Raw genomic sequence first — 16,965 nt, forward strand, 5'->3', positions numbered from 1 at the left:
GAGGCATCAAAACTACTGAAATTTTGTAACCTATCAGTATTTTGAGTAAAAAGAAGACATGCTTGCACACTTAATTTAGGCGAACAAAAATTTGTAGTCATTATTTAAATGAATTAAACTATTGCTGATTGTGGCTGCATAGTTCAAGGATGTATAACTAACAAGGACGTATACACCTAACATCAAATATACTTCTTTTCAAAAATATACATAATATGATTGAATTTGATCTCGGAATATATATATATATTCAGTGCCTGTTATCATTGTAACCGAGATCGTTTTTATAATAGATAGATTGTCAGATCACAGATAAATTTGTGTTACGTTCTGTGCGTACTTATTTTCAAAAAATTGTATTTAATCCTGTTCATAAAACGGAAGTATTAATTTTCAAATTACTTTATTTTCGATGTTTATACTACGAAACAAAGATATTAAAAATATTTTGTGTAGAATCAACGAAGAGCGGTCCTGGTTACAAGTTAACTCAGTGTTGAGCAGACCAGTCAAAAGTTAACTTGGGAACAGGTCTGGTTTTGATCGGATTTGTCCAAGCAGAAGTTAACTTTGTGGCAGGACCGGTTTACAAGTTAACTTATGTTAACTTTATGACAGGACTGGTTCCGAAGTTAACTTATGTTAACTTTATGACAGGACTGGTTCCGAAGTTAACTTATGTTAACTTTATGACAGGACTGGTTCGAAGTTAACTTATATCAATAGCGGACCTGTTTCCAAGTTAACTTTTTGGCAGACAAAAAAACAGTCCTAGGACCAAGTCCGCTTTTCAAGTTAACTATATTTTGGTCCTAGGACTGGTCAGAGCAGTCCTATATTCGGTCACAGGTTAACTTTGACCAGTCCAAATGACTGGTTATCAAGTTAACTTGTGTACAGGTTAGGAGTGCACCCATCTGTATGAATTGATGTTGCAAAATTCATTGAAGATTTATGAGAGAATGAAATACAATAGGAAAAATCTGAGACACAGTTTTGGAGGTCAAACTGTGTTGTGCAAGAATCTTTAAAGTATGTTTGGATGCTATGAATAACAAAGAAGCTAAATTCATTCAAGTTGTTATGATATTGTAATTATTATGTTTATTTATGTTGGCCTAATTTGTGTTGTATGGCCTGATAGTTGTTTTCCAAATAATCTTATAACTGTGCAGTTTAGGAATCACTGGAACAATCACAGAATGATTGGAACTTTCTAGAATGATCCTTATAAAAGATGCGTAATTTAAACTTCTACGTTATTCCAGAAACTTCCGTTGTAACTTTCCAGGATTTTCCACAATGTTCCATTATAGAGTGTTCTAGAATTTTCCATGACAACACTATATATACAGACACTAAAGTTAAACTCTCATAATTAAACTTGGACATAGACATTGATAGACATTAGTATTCACAGCATTTGGATTGACACTTTTATTCTACAAACAACATCATACTGGATTGTGACATTAGTAGTGAACGTAATATTCAAATTGGATTCCGAAAGATTTCCGGATACAGATAAAGATAACAGATTGGACTCATATTTTGACAGTTAAGTTAACAGTAATATTTGTGTAATACCTTTTGTAAACATTTGTATAATAAATCTTGTTAATTTTTATAATTGATTTGTGTCTTTTGTTGGCTACAATTTAAAGGCGATTTCTGGACGTAACAGAAATTGGGGGCTCGTCCTGGGATCTTAAAAATATTTTATTCAAAATTTGTTTAATATTTTATTATAACTAGCCAACAAAATTCTACAAAATGGCATTTGATGCTGGTAAATTTTTGAAAACGCCAGACCTGGAGAGTTTTGATAATTTAAAGAAAGAGGAATTAGTGTTGCTAGCTAAACAACTGAAATTAGTTTTTAAAGTATCTATGAGAAAACAAATTATAAAAAATTTGGTTATAGACAAACTAGTTGACGCAGAAATTTTAGGTGAAGAGGCTCTTGAACTTAAGGTCGAAAATGTTGACGCCTTTAAATTAAAACAGCTTGAATTAGAACATGAACTTAGATTAAAAGAACTGGAAATGAAGGAAAGATTGGAAATGGATAAACAAGAAAAAGAAAAAGAAGATGAATTCAAATTAAAACAAGATGAACTTAAATTAAAACAGGCAGAACTTGAAATGAGGGAAAGGCTAGAGATGGAAAAACTGAAAATTGAAATGGTCAAAGAAGAAAGCAACACTAAAGTCCAGTCAAAATCAGATTATTTTGATGCAGCAAAAAATATACGTTTGGTTCCGAAATTTTGTGAAAAAACAGTTGATAAATATTTTCCACAGTTTGAGAAAATTGCAAATAATTTGAAATGGCCGAAACCATATTGGACTACGATGCTGCAAAGTGTTTTTGAGGGTAAGGCCGCTGAAATATACTCCGCACTTCCATCAGAAAAAAGTTCCGATTATGACACGGTGAAACAGGAAGTTTTGAAAGCTTATGAGCTAGTACCAGAAGCATATAGACAGAAATTTAGATCTTATAAAAAGTTTGATTCGCAAACCTATGTGGAATTTGCTCGGGAAAAAGAAGATCTATTTGATAAATGGCTTACGTCAAAGAAAACAGATAACAATTTTGATAACCTAAGACAATTGATGTTATTAGAAGAGTTCAAACAATGTGTTCATTTAGACTTAAAAACACATTTAGACGACAAAACTGTTGAGTCAATACATGATGCAGCTGTTATTTCAGATAATTATACTCTTTCACATAAAAGAAGTTTCAAGGGTCAAAATGTTAATACTTCCAGTGGAAATTACAAAAATCAAAGCACTGAGCATACTGATAGTAAGCCTGTTCCACAGAATAAGAGTCAGTCCAGTTATAATATGTCTAGTCCAAAATTTGATACTTTTGAGAAGAAGTCACTGACTTGTGCTTATTGTAAGAAGATTGGTCACCTGATGGCTGATTGTTTTAGACTCCAGAAGAAGAATGAACGAGATAATAAGCCGAAGACCAGTGCTTGTACGACACCTTATATTACCAGTACATTGGAATGCCCTGCGCGTCAGGCTTTTAAGTCCAGTTTTTGTGATTACATGGAGGAATATAAACCCTTTATGTCTGATGGGTTTGTTTCTATTGTTGATGATACCACTCTTCAGCCTATTAAGATTTTACGGGACACTGGAGCTTCTCAGTCTTTATTGTTAGAAGGTGTGTTGCCTTTGTCTGAGAAGACTTCTGTTGGTGCCTCCGTTTTGTTACAAGGTGTAGAGTTAGGTTGTATAGATGTTCCTCTCCATCGTATTTATCTGAAGTCAGATTTGATAACTGGACCAGTTATTGTAGGTGTTCGTCCTAATCTCCCTGTAGAGGGTGTTACCTTATTGCTAGGAAATGATCTAGCTAGGAACAAAGTGGTTGCTGAACCAATTGTTACCAGTGAACCGGTGGTGGATGTTAAATCACCTGAAGATGATGCTGAATTATATCCAGCTTGTGTTGTTACTAGGGCGATGGCTAGAAAACAACAAGATGAGAATTTGCAAGAAGACCAGTTTGATTACATGGACCTTTCTGACACTTTTATAGCTGATATTGAAGATCCTGGTAACTCAGAAAAGGCTATTATAAAACCACCTAGTGTTAACAAAAATGTTATTATGCCATGGCCAGATGTAAACAGCCTTTCATTAGACCGAAATAATTTACTCGAAGAACAGCATTTAAAACATTTGTATGATACTTTTGATAGATTGTCAAAATCAAATTTGACTGTTAATCTTGGTAAAAGTGAATTTTGTCAGGCCACTGTTGATTATTTAGGGCATACAGTTGGCCAAGATCAAGTAAAACCTATTATGGCTAAAGTGGGAGCTATTTCCAAATTTCCACCTCCTACAAATAGAAAACAACTGATGAGATATTTAGGCATGACTGGATTTTACAGAAAATTTTGTTCAAATTTTGCTACTGTTGTTCAACCATTGACTCATCTTTTACGGAAAGATTCTAAATTTATCTGGAGTGAAAATTGTCAAAAAGCTTTTGAAAATAGCAAATCACTTTTAATTAATAGTCCAGTTCTGATTACTCCAGACTTTGAAAAACAATTTAAACTTGCCGTTGATGCAAGCGATGTAGGAATAGGAGCTGTTTTATATCAAGAGACAGATGATAATGTTGAAAAACCTATATCATATTTTTCTAAGAAATTAGATAAACATCAGAAAAATTATTCAACTATTGAAAAAGAGTGTTTTGCAATGTTGTCAGCACTTCAACATTTTGATGTATATTTGAATCCCACTGTATATCCTATTCTTGTTTATACTGATCATAATCCTCTCACCTTCATGCATAAAATGAAAAACAAGAATCAGAGGTTGACTAGGTGGAGTTTATTGTTACAGGAATATGATGTAATTGTAAAACATATTAAGGGTAAAGATAATGTAATAGCTGATGCTTTATCTAGAGCTTATTAAATCACTTTGTATATATTATGTATTTTTGTTCATATTATTCATGATAAGTTTTTGTTACACTAAAACTTCTTTTAAGGGGGGAGGTGTTATGATATTGTAATTATTATGTTTATTTATGTTGGCCTAATTTGTGTTGTATGGCCTGATAGTTGTTTTCCAAATAATCTTATAACTGTGCAGTTTAGGAATCACTGGAACAATCACAGAATGATTGGAACTTTCTAGAATGATCCTTATAAAAGATGCGTAATTTAAACTTCTACGTTATTCCAGAAACTTCCGTTGTAACTTTCCAGGATTTTCCACAATGTTCCATTATAGAGTGTTCTAGAATTTTCCATGACAACACTATATATACAGACACTAAAGTTAAACTCTCATAATTAAACTTGGACATAGACATTGATAGACATTAGTATTCACAGCATTTGGATTGACACTTTTATTCTACAAACAACATCATACTGGATTGTGACATTAGTAGTGAACGTAATATTCAAATTGGATTCCGAAAGATTTCCGGATACAGATAAAGATAACAGATTGGACTCATATTTTGACAGTTAAGTTAACAGTAATATTTGTGTAATACCTTTTGTAAACATTTGTATAATAAATCTTGTTAATTTTTATAATTGATTTGTGTCTTTTGTTGGCTACAATTTAAAGGCGATTTCTGGCCGTAACAAAGTATGGACATCACAATATGGCAACTAATTACATAACAATCAATTATGTAATAATTATGTCATAATGAAATTATCACAATTTGAAAGCTTAATCCTTCTTCTTTCTTTTGGTACCTCATTTTAAAAATTTAAAGAAAGATGAGTGGAATTACATCAGTTTAAAGTTGTCTGATTGGGGAAGCAACATCTTTGTATTGTGCTACCTTAAGGGGGGAGGTGTTATGATATTGTAATTATTGTATTTATTTATGCTGGACTGATTTGTGTTGTGTGGCCTGATAGTTGTTTACAGACTAATCTTAGAACTGTGCAGTTTAGAAATCACTGGAACAATTACAAAATGATTGGAACTTTCCAGAATGATCATAATAAAAGATGCGTTATATAAACTTCTACATTTTACTAGAAACTTCTGTTGTAACTTTCTAGGATGTTCCATTATAGACTGTTCTAGAATCTTCCATGACAACTATATATATACAGACACTAAAGTTAAACTCTCACTCTTGGACTTAGACATCGAATGACATTAATATTCATAGCATTTGGATTGACATTTTTATTCTACAAACAACATCATACTGGATTGTGACCGTAGTAGTGAACGTAATATTCAGATTGGATTCCGAAAGATTTCCGGATACAGATAAAGATAAAAGATTGGACTCATATTTTGACAGTTAAGTTGACAGTAATATTTGTGTTATACTTCTTGTAAACTTTTGTATGATAAATATTGTTAAATTTTATTATTGATTTGTGTGTCTTTTGTTGGCTACAATTTAAAGGCGATTTCTGGCCGTAGCAATATTTTAGACAAAAACTATAATGTAGGACATTCATCCTGAACATACATGAAATATTTGCCACTGGACGTTAAGCAACCAACAATCAATCAATATATAGGACATAAAGCTGGCATTTAAGGTAGCGCCTTCATCATATTATAAAGCAAACTGCTGTCTTAAAAGATTTCAATTGTTGTGCAATTTATTGAACTTGTATTTTAAGTCGTATAAAGCAGAAAAAACCACTCTAGCATCATATTTAGCACTATCAATATCACCGTGTGCTAATGCTACAGGATTACTGAAGTGGCTTGCTTTCGTCTTAAGGACTTTTTACTGAATCCACAAAAACTTGAAGTGAAATAGAATCATTTGTTCCAATCATAATTATATGGTCAAAGTACTAGTAATTTACAAGATGAAGTTAGAAACCTTGAGCTTGAATACTGTAAATTTCATAAGGTATGCCTTTGAAGTGCATACAATAAGAATTTTTACAATGCAATATTGAGTTATTTGATCAAATTGTTAAATAAAATCAATTTTAAGGTAGATTCATGGTATACCACCATCTTGGACAGTACAAAATAGGTCTCGTTATTTGCCAAAATCAGTAAATTTGGAAACAGATTAGCAATTTAATGGTTAGACTGTTTATTTATATAAAGAAAACTTGCTAATTTATTGTATTATTCAAAATATTTTAACAAATATCAACCTTTTTGGTTTTTAAAATCATTTTTTCAAATGAGCCATTTAAGGGGAGATAAATTTTTCGGCACAAAATTTATACTGGGCTAATAGGGAAATTTTTTATTTCATAAACAAACTAACCAAATTTAGGCAATTTTCAACGACTCATAGCTTGAATATTAGCACGGTGACCGATACCTTTTATTATCTATACTATTAAACGAGAAGACCTCATTTTCTGTGTCGCTTCTCTTCCTTCCACAATAAATCAATCATCATGCATCTGTGTCCTATATGTAACATGTATAGTCGCATTTGTCATCCATTCTTATGGTTATTCAGATTGAGTTGTTTTGAGAGAAAAACGACAAAAAAGGAGTCCGGATATGATTCCGTCATCAGACTGACTTTTAGTCATAGATAAAACTTCCGGTTTGGAAACATGCACAAATACAACCAATCGTATGATAGATAACAAAAATGAAAAATAAATAAGCCAATCAGAGCATTCTCCCTATCATGGTGTTTAGATCGCAATAACCACAACTATTATACCTCCTTATATACAATTATTTTTCGCGTTTATCCACATGTAAACTACGATTATACTACTTAGATATATACAGACTCTCTGTATTCTGTCTACTGTTTTCTTTGAAATGTTTACTATTTAAGGGGTCATACCAGTTGCATCTATATTAAATTAAGTAAAACATATGTGACACAAGTACAGCCAATCGTATGATAGATAACAAAAATAAATAAGCCATTCAGAGCGTTCTCCATATCATGATGGTGTTTTGATCGCAAGAATCACAACTATAAAACCTCTTTTAGAGAGGACAATTATTTTTTCGCGGTTCATATCATAGTGTTTAGATCGCAAGAACCACAAGTATTATACCTATTTAGAGAAGACAATTATTTTTCGGGTTTATTTTCATTTAAACTACGATTATACTACTTTAATACATAGAGACTCTGTATTCTGTCAGGGACTTTCTAGTTAGTATAGAAAGTCCTGATTCTGTCTACTGTTTTCTTTGAAATGTTTACTATTTAAGGGATCATACCACTTGCATATATATTAAAACAAGTAAAACATGCTCAACTTCATCTAAAACTACCTCGACCAAAAAACTTTAACCCGAAGCGGCACAGATTGACAGACGAACGAACGAACGAACGAACGAACGAACGAACAAACGAACGAACGAACGAACGAACGAACGAACGAAACGAACGAACGAACGAACGAACGAACGAACGGATGCACAGACTAGAAAATATAATGTCCATAAATGGGGCATACAAATTTATTGTTGAAAGGGGAAAAAGTGATTTGGCAAAAATGAAAGTAAGGTTTGAGAGGAGGTAGGACCTTTTTCGGGATTTTGGGATTGATCCTTACGGGGATCCGGAAATATATTAGTCATTTATTCATGATTCATATCCTACCATTGGCATGTTAATAAGGCTCTCAAAAGAAAAGCACTGATGGATTGTGCTAGAAGCATATTTTGTTAGACTAAAAATGGTCTTTATATAATAGTCCGGCCGATTGGTGCAGATATAGAGAAGAATTGTTCACTTGATGAGGAAAGCATGAAACTTTGCACAGTAGTTCTTGGTAGTATACCCTTTGATTTTAGCTATTGACCCACTCAGAAAAATCCCATATGGCTGCCATTTTCAAGATGGCGGAAAAACGTTATAAATATCAAGACTGTCCGCAATGTATTTTAAATAATTTTGAAAATTAAAGTAATGATCCTTAAAAAATGGTCCTCATGTTCTTGAATTTGTTATCAATTAATTTTTAAATATAAATAAAACAGTTTGGTTATTTCAAGAACGCATACATTTGCAAATATGGCTGCATACACAAAACAAAAACAAATAATGAAAATCAAAATGATAATCAATATGTAAGATGTTATTGTAAATGTTATTTCATCGTTTCAGTTTTAATGGTTAGAATGAAATAGGTTGAAGTGAGTCGATTGAACATTTATATAGGTTGGTTAAATGTGGTGGTATCTAAGGTAACTTATCTGAACTGTGAGGCAGTGCCGAGGGTACCTTGTCTAGTGTCTTGTCAATGCCACATCTTACGTCACTTATCATGTTTTATTTGTCGTGCCCCCTATCGTCAAATTATTCTATGAAACCAATAAAGGTGTAGCTTTCTTCAGGCGGTTGTGACAAATGCCATCATTTAAAATTAATAAGGGACAACAATTTCTTTTCCCAACTAGTCAGCGGGCATGGTTATTAGATGAACTCCTGGTTAGCACTTTTATTAGTTTTACTGAATGGTAATAGTCATTTCAGAGTTTGGCGGAACTGTGATTGTTTGTTTTATGCGAACTTGCTGAGTTGAAATCTCACATCCACTGTTAACAAATGCCAGATAACAGATTTATCACTGCGCCCAGTGTGTCCAACAATATCTAGCCCAAGTATATCATTGTCTGTAAAGGACGCTTTGCATACATCCCATTGTATGTTTTTTTTTCTATCAATGTCAGTTATATCAGTTACCAGCTGTTACGGTCTCCACATCGTCAATGTCTACTAGACATAATTTCTCATTCATTAATGTTATTGCAAGAGTGTCCACATTTATGCTCACATTCTGGTCACATATAAAATATCTCGTATTGCTAGGATATTTATAATGGTTAGTCTTGATGAAAACATCGGAAGAAGACGTGGGCCTTTTTTCGGTTTTGTCATTAGGTGATATTTCCTGGCAAATAGACTTTGGAGTCGAGCGTTGGGCTTCTGGTCCGACGCGTTGTTGTTTGAAGACTCCGTTGTTGGGATGAAGGTGACCGATGCCTGAAATAACTAAGATTTCTGGAGTTTGTCCGTGGAGATGCTGGACTATATCATCTTTGGCTTGGTAAGGGTGTTGCTGGTCGATAGGGTTTTCGTTTGAATTGGGTTTTTTTATCTAGCGATCTACTGCGATTATATGGCTAGTGGCTCTTCCACGTGTCAATTTATCAGATGATCTTTCTTTGATCTGGTAATCTTCCACGATTATATTGATCAGAAGGCCCAATATTATATTGATAGGCCAATCCACGGTTTCGCTGATTAGCTGGTTTTGTGACAATTTGAGTGAGGTTACGAACCTCATTTTCCAAAGGACTGCTCATATTCCCTTTATCGGTCGGTGATACTACGCCATCAGCAAAGAAGATTTGCCAATTGGCATAATTGACTGTGTTTGGTCCATATATCGCTATCTGGTTGGATATTAAGGTTTTCAACTGTTTAAACGCTTTGTTAATCATTTATACGTTTTTCTCTTTTACATGCCTTGCAGAATCTTAATCTTTAGGAGGAATGCTTTGGTTCCAAACTGGTCTGAATGTTTTTTTCTTCCTGAAGTGCTGCTTCAATGTTTTTCTTAAGGCCTTTGAATTGTCATTTGTGTTTACCTTGCGAGAGTACACCAAGGCAACATCAACAAGGCAATCTAAAAGACTACACGTCTGTTTCCTGTTTTTCCATTATCGTTTACTTGAAGTCCGTTCAAATTGGTAAATGAACGTCTCCCAAGTCTTGGATTCTCTTCCATTGAATATTTGTATTTTTGGGAGTTGTGGCCTCGAATCAGGTTCTTTGCACCAAAATGTTCTTGCCATTGTGTATATTCTCTCTCCGAAGAGGAGTATGAAGAAGAGCTGATGCCACTCTCTTTTGGTTACCTTTGCCCTTTCCTGGATCGGTCAGTGGAGTCAGAGCTCCAGGAGCTGATGATGTTGTCATAATTGGAGTAATAAATGTGGGATGAGAAGGATTTGGTATTAATTCGACAGAATGATACTGTTAGAAGCCACTGCAGTCAGCATTGAAGAAACTTGATAGATCCACTTAATTGCAGCCAACTGTTTCTGTAATGGTGTGCAGGTTTGGACCACATATTAGTGAATTATAGTAGGTTGTAAGTGTCCGTAAGAAGACACATAAGCCATTTACTGGTATCCTTTATCAGTACTAGAAGTTTCTGTTCTTAAATAGAGGTTGCTGTTGAATGATTTGAACTGTCTCATCAGGGCAAAGGGCCCTGTCATAGGATTACCGACTTGAGGTGAAGACACTAAATTTGCATCCAACAGAGTTTGTGCGGTTGATGGTTCATATGAATTATTGGAGAAAGACATAAGGCAAGGAGTTTGTTATGTACTTTTGGTGTACTTGTGTTGTACTGGCTAGGGTCAAATTTTGGCCTCGATGTTGGTCCATTGTAGTAACTTTTTTCTTCTTTATTTCGCTTGTCCACTAATTTACTTACAACATATGCCATTTTTGAAAAGTATCCCGCTGTTCAAGTGCACTTTTAAATTGAACTGTGTCTCCTTCCTCAGTTGTTGTCAGCTCGTCCATCTGTCTCACCACAGCATTGAATTTCTCTGTGTTCTGACCGTCAACTCCGCAAAGCGCTTACTACTAGCCTTGTGGTCTATCCTCTGTTCAGACTGCTGAAGTTGCTTATATATTGCTCCCATCTGTTGATTATTAATATTTAATGCCTCTTTCTGTTCAGCTTGTTTCGTTATGAGACCATAACATATCAATTCATGCTTCGCTCTGTTTTTATATTGCGTTCAATCTCAGCTGTTTTTTAAGCAATAGATTTCCTATCTGCTAAAAATTCTTTGTACAATTGTTGAATATAGTTGTCATATGTTAAAGTGTCTTAAGCTTTGGGTTTCTCCATATCCCCAAGTGATGCAGTTTCTGGCAATTCAATATTTTTGTCCTTCTTGTTTTCAATTCCTGCCATTTCACTGATTTGTTGTTATACAATTCTCAAATCACAGTATAATTCTCAAACTGTAAAATATTGCAAACCAAGAAATAAGATAGGTAATTAATTTAATTACCAAACGTAACTTATTCCCGATTGTAACTGTTTTGCTGAGTGTGAATTCGCATTACTATAAGACGTGTTATGGTACTTGTCTATCCCAAATTCATGTATTTAGTTTAGATGTTTAATGTTATATTTGTAATTCTCATCGGATTTTGTCAAATGTGTTGACGTCTTTTCTATTATATTTATGTGTTATGGAAACAAAAATTAATCACCGCCGTCATTTATTAGATTTTATTTTGGTCAACATAATCTGTACGATAATTACGTTTGAAGTTGGATTCATAACAAACTGCACATATATATATATTATAGTTAATTGCTATTAATAAGTATTGCAATATGCATTGTGTTTAAATGCAATATCAGTATTTAGTTCTATTTTAATCTTTAATCAATCCTAATTCTATCTTACTTTTGAGATATAGTTTTTCATATGTGACGTAATTTTTCTGCTTTTTCAGAAATTTCATATATTCAAATGTAACGTAATTTTTAATGCCTTTTCACCATCGTATGTGACGTCATTTTCATGATTTACTGCGTTGAGGCCTGGACTGAGTCGGGTGTGTCTATTCTGTGTTGGTCATTCATTATGTATTCGTGTTTGTTTTATGTAATGAGTTAATACTTCAGTTTCATTATGTATATCTGTTATATTCATTTGATTAAATTTACTGTTTGCAATAGCATTAATTGTTCTAAATAATAAGGATGTTCTTATCCCAAGCATAAAAACTTAGCCGTATTTGACACAACCTTTTTCAACTTTTGATCTTCAGTGCTGTACAACTTTGTACTTTTTTTCGCTTTCGATCTTTTATATCTGGGCGTCACTGGTGAGTCTTGTGTGGACGAGGCGCGTTTTTGGCGTATTGAATTTTAAACCTGATGCTTTTTGTTATTCATTAATCATGTGTTTCTTTGTCTAATACGTTTTCCTATTTATTTGTATTGTAGTCCTGTAATATTATGTTGTCATTTCTATGTTATATTTAACATTGCCATTAAAGTGCGAGGTTTGTATGCCACAAAACCAGGTTCAACCCACCATTTTTCCCTCTAAAAATGTCCTGTACCAAGTCAGGAATATGGCCATTGTTATATTATAGTTCGTTTCTGTATGTGTTACAATTTAACGTTGCGTCGTTTGTTTTCTCTTATTTTTGAGTGTAAATTGACATTGCGATAAGACGTGTCACGGTACTTGTCTATCCCAAATTCATGTATTTGGTTCTGATGTTATATTTGTTATTCTCGTGGGATTTTGTCTGATGCTTGGTCCGTTTCTGTGTGTGTGATAGTTACATTGTAGTGTTGTGTCGTTGTTCTCCTCTTATATTTATGCGTTTCCCTCAGTTTTAGTTTGTTACCCCGATTTAGTTTTTTGTCCATGGATTTATGAGTTTGAACAGCGGTATACTACTGTTGCCTTTATTTAATTAATAATATCTTACGGCAGGTAAATCTCAAATCACAGCTTTTATGTGTGACCTAAGACAAAAAAAAAATGCAGCTTTTAATAAAAACTTCTACTTCAGCTTTTTATGAAAGCTTCAACTGCAGCTTTTTATGGAAGCTACTGCCTTGTTAAGAAAATGACCAGCCAGGGAAAATCAAAAGGACAGAACTGGAACAGAGACTGAATGACACTTAACTTTAATGAAATGATTAAATTAAGGTCAATTCTCAATAATGAATATTTGCATTTTTTTTCAAGGCGGCCATTTTGAAAATAGCCGTCATTTTAAATTTCAAAGATAGAGTAAAATAAAATCTTGCTAAGTACACCAAATCAATAAAATATGTTGAATTTTGTGCTTCCAGCATCAAATCCAATGTGGTTTGTGCAATACTGGAAAATATTTTAGAATGTATGGTGGCCATCTTGAAATTAGACGCCATATTGAATTTTAAGGGTCGATATACAGCTAATATTGCTCAGTACACCAAATCATCAAAATGTGTTGAATTTTGTGCTTCCAGTATCAAATCCACTGTGGTTTGTGCAATACTGGAAAATATGTTAGAATATATGGCGGCCATCTTGAAATTAGCCGCCATATTGAATTTTGAGGATGGGTCCATAGCTAATATTGCTTAGTACACCAAAATATATCATCATGCAGAATTTGGTGCTTTCCTCATAATTTGAGCAATTTTTTCACCGATCGGCCGGACTATAAGCAGTTACATTTATTTCATGTTTGAAACGGTGCAAATTTTTAATTTGATTTGACTTTTACCAAAAGAAGCATTGTAGCAAAGGAGAAGAATAGTTGTGGTCTGAGGCCAGAAACACGAAAATAATTGAATTTAACAGAAAGGAAACATTGAATCATTGTTGTTTGCTTCATGTCCAGTGGCAAATAGTTCATGCATGTTAAGAACGATAAAATGTAACAGATTTAGGATAAGAATGTCTGTTTTTTATTATCATAAACACATTTTATTTTTAACTTTGATCGGTTAACCTACTCTTTAACACTGTGGCAGTGATGTAACAAACGAATATAACCGTACTCATGTCAAAGATTATACATGTATGCATGTCAATTTATTTTGCATATTCATTGCCGAAAAATAAGTCATGTCATACTTTTGGTTTGTTCTTGTCTCTTTTGAATATTGTATGTTCAGAAATGATTGCCTGCAGTTACTATTGCTTTTTTTTTTACAGGAATGCAATTTTAATAAAATCCTGTTTTATTCATCTAAAAATATTCAAAATCTGAGTTAAAAATATTGGAATTGTATCCCTGTTTCATTTTTCGCAATAATAAAAACGTCGCAATAATTTCTGAATTTAATGTACATTTAAATCAAACTACATGTACATTATTCGAATCAATAATGTTGTATATATCTTGCAGATTGCAGAAAGTATGAACAAAGCTAGCAGAAATGGTCATAATATATCCCAGTTAGTGAAAGATATAGAGAAACCAGTGATATTTTTTGATTGGAAAAAATACCTTCAGCAGTATTTTAAAACACTGAAGCATATCAGCACATATCACCACTTTACGGTTGATTCAAACAAACCTGGATATGTTGTTTGTAAAGAGTCCTGTGACTCTGTACCTATAACAGTCAATTTGTTAAAAAAGAATACTATTATACCAATGGATACTATGCCGAACACTTTGACACCAAAAGGATTAGATGCAGCCAGACAGTGGTATTTGTACGAACAAATCAGAGAATTCTGCTATAATGACGCAAATAAAGATGTCAGTTGTCCAAAGCCAACATGTGCTAAAATGAGGTTGACTTGACCAGTGATGTGGATACCAGAACACACAAATGTCCATCAAGGAAGCAGAATCTACTTAATTAAATTACCCTTAAATATATTTTTGTGTTCTTTACTAATATAAATTAATAATGATATCAAACTGAAGGCTATTGTCAACAATATAAAGGATAGACATGTGGTTTGATTTCCAACGAGACAACTATCCATGAAAGTTCAAATGATGTGAATTTAATCACTTTTAAATTATGTTGATTTATGCATAGGCAACTGTACAGTCTAAAAGGATAACAAAAACAAAAAAATACTGTGTAGTTGGCTGTTAGGATCTGATATGAAAAAAAATAATCAATTTAGAAAATTAAAAGACCTAATTTAAAGCAAAATAATTTACAAAAACAACTAGGACATACATGTACATGTACCAACAACAACCACATCACTAATAGCTCCAGCTTTGGGAAGGCAACACACAACCTGTTCATTTGTTATAAGGTGTCACAGGAGACAGCACAATGCCAATAGAAACAACACACAAAACCATGTGTAAAGTATGAAATAAAAGGTAAAAAACTGAAGAAAAAAAAAATCTTGATTTTTGTTTCCATGGTAATCATATATTTACCATGCATTGTCAGCAAGTTGATATTTATGTTAACAAGACAGCTATTTAGAATGTTGATAGAAAATACAATTTTAAAGTTTGACTAATTCAATAGTAATTCATTCAAAATGACAAAGAAAATAATTAATAACAATTATTTTGTCTGAATTTCGATTTTTTTTAATTCGATATATGCATCCAAATACATCCAGAATTAGAATGTGCTGTAAATTTGAAACCAGCTGAGATATCATCATAAAATTTTGTATTCATGGTAAGCACATTAGTAGCAATGAAAAAATGCAAAAAAACTGAAAATATGTATATTGCTCATCTGGACCCATTTTCTCAGTCACAGTCACATATTGGACTGTGGAAAAAGGGAGTGGGCTTTTGATACCTCTTATGAAATTCTCCATATTATATAATATATTTTACAAAAAATCATCTTACAACAGTTCACGAACTGTATATGCCCGCGATTTCGCGGGTGTGTTCTAGTATTTTTTTTAAAGCATAGGAAAATCTTCATTTTGTTAAATTACAAGAAAATTCTGTCTCAAATTTTTTTTACTTTTGATCTACCTTAATTAGATAGAGTGATGATGATTAACTCAGGTAATTACTTACTAACTAAACCGAATATTTGGTACCATGACTTTGATGTTTGAGTTTATTTGATTATTACTTTGCTTTGTGTAATTAAAAAGACGTGTCTATATTCAAACTCTTTTAACTCTACTGAATAGAGACGCTATGCATACACTACAGCGTAGTAATGATATGACGTTACAAACCATTAATTAAGTTACGTTAAGTCTCTGACGTTAACAATTAGAGTAGTTTTGATAAGTGTATCTGTATTTCGGCAAAGATCAAGTAAAACATTGTTAAAGGGAAACTCACAAAAGCAAGGGTATTATACCTTGTGGAAGCAAATGTCATGCGACAATAACATTAGTGATGAAAACTTTTTTTTAACTTTGGTGGATAGTTGTCTCATTGGCAATCATACCATATCTCCTTTATTCTATATTTGTGATCTACAACTATCAAATGTTTAATTTCTGTAAATGTTGTTAATATTTAAATAACACATGCTTGTTAATTGTTTTGTATTTCATTTAGTAAAGTTTATTATTATAAGTTGGTTATTATTATGATACATAACAAGAAATACCTCCATGTGATATGAAGATGTTCATTTATATTAAATTAAAATAAATCTCTACACACGTGTATGGTCCTCCCCCATAATATCCAAAAGGGAATAGTCAGGAAAATGTAGATAACAACCTTTATATGTAATATATAAGCGCTACTAACTACCTGTTACCCTACTTGGTAACAGCAATAAATTTAGGTCGAATGGCTGCAATGCTGTCAGTAAGTAATTGTTAACAATTATTCCAGTTTAGTTTTCAAAATTGACACGAATAATTTCATGTCATATGCATAGTCAATAGAAAAAATACATCTCACTACCGACATGACCGATCACAGAGCCAAATTTCTGCGTATAAATGAACCAGGAACCACAATTAATTTATAAATACTTTATTAAAACCCCAAAATTTCTCTAT

At 32.9% G+C, this 16,965-nt stretch overlaps 1 protein-coding gene across 1 annotated transcript in view; it reads right to left on the reverse strand.

Annotated features, from left to right (window-relative positions):
* The window catches only part of LOC143066861 (uncharacterized), a 77,576-nt gene that overhangs the window by 46,830 nt on the left and 13,781 nt on the right, over nucleotides 1-16,965 (reverse strand). The gene's annotated exons all lie outside the window — the stretch shown is intronic.

This window comes from Mytilus galloprovincialis, chromosome 3, assembly GCF_965363235.1.
Source record: "Mytilus galloprovincialis chromosome 3, xbMytGall1.hap1.1, whole genome shotgun sequence".
Classification (NCBI taxonomy): domain Eukaryota; kingdom Metazoa; phylum Mollusca; class Bivalvia; order Mytilida; family Mytilidae; genus Mytilus; species Mytilus galloprovincialis.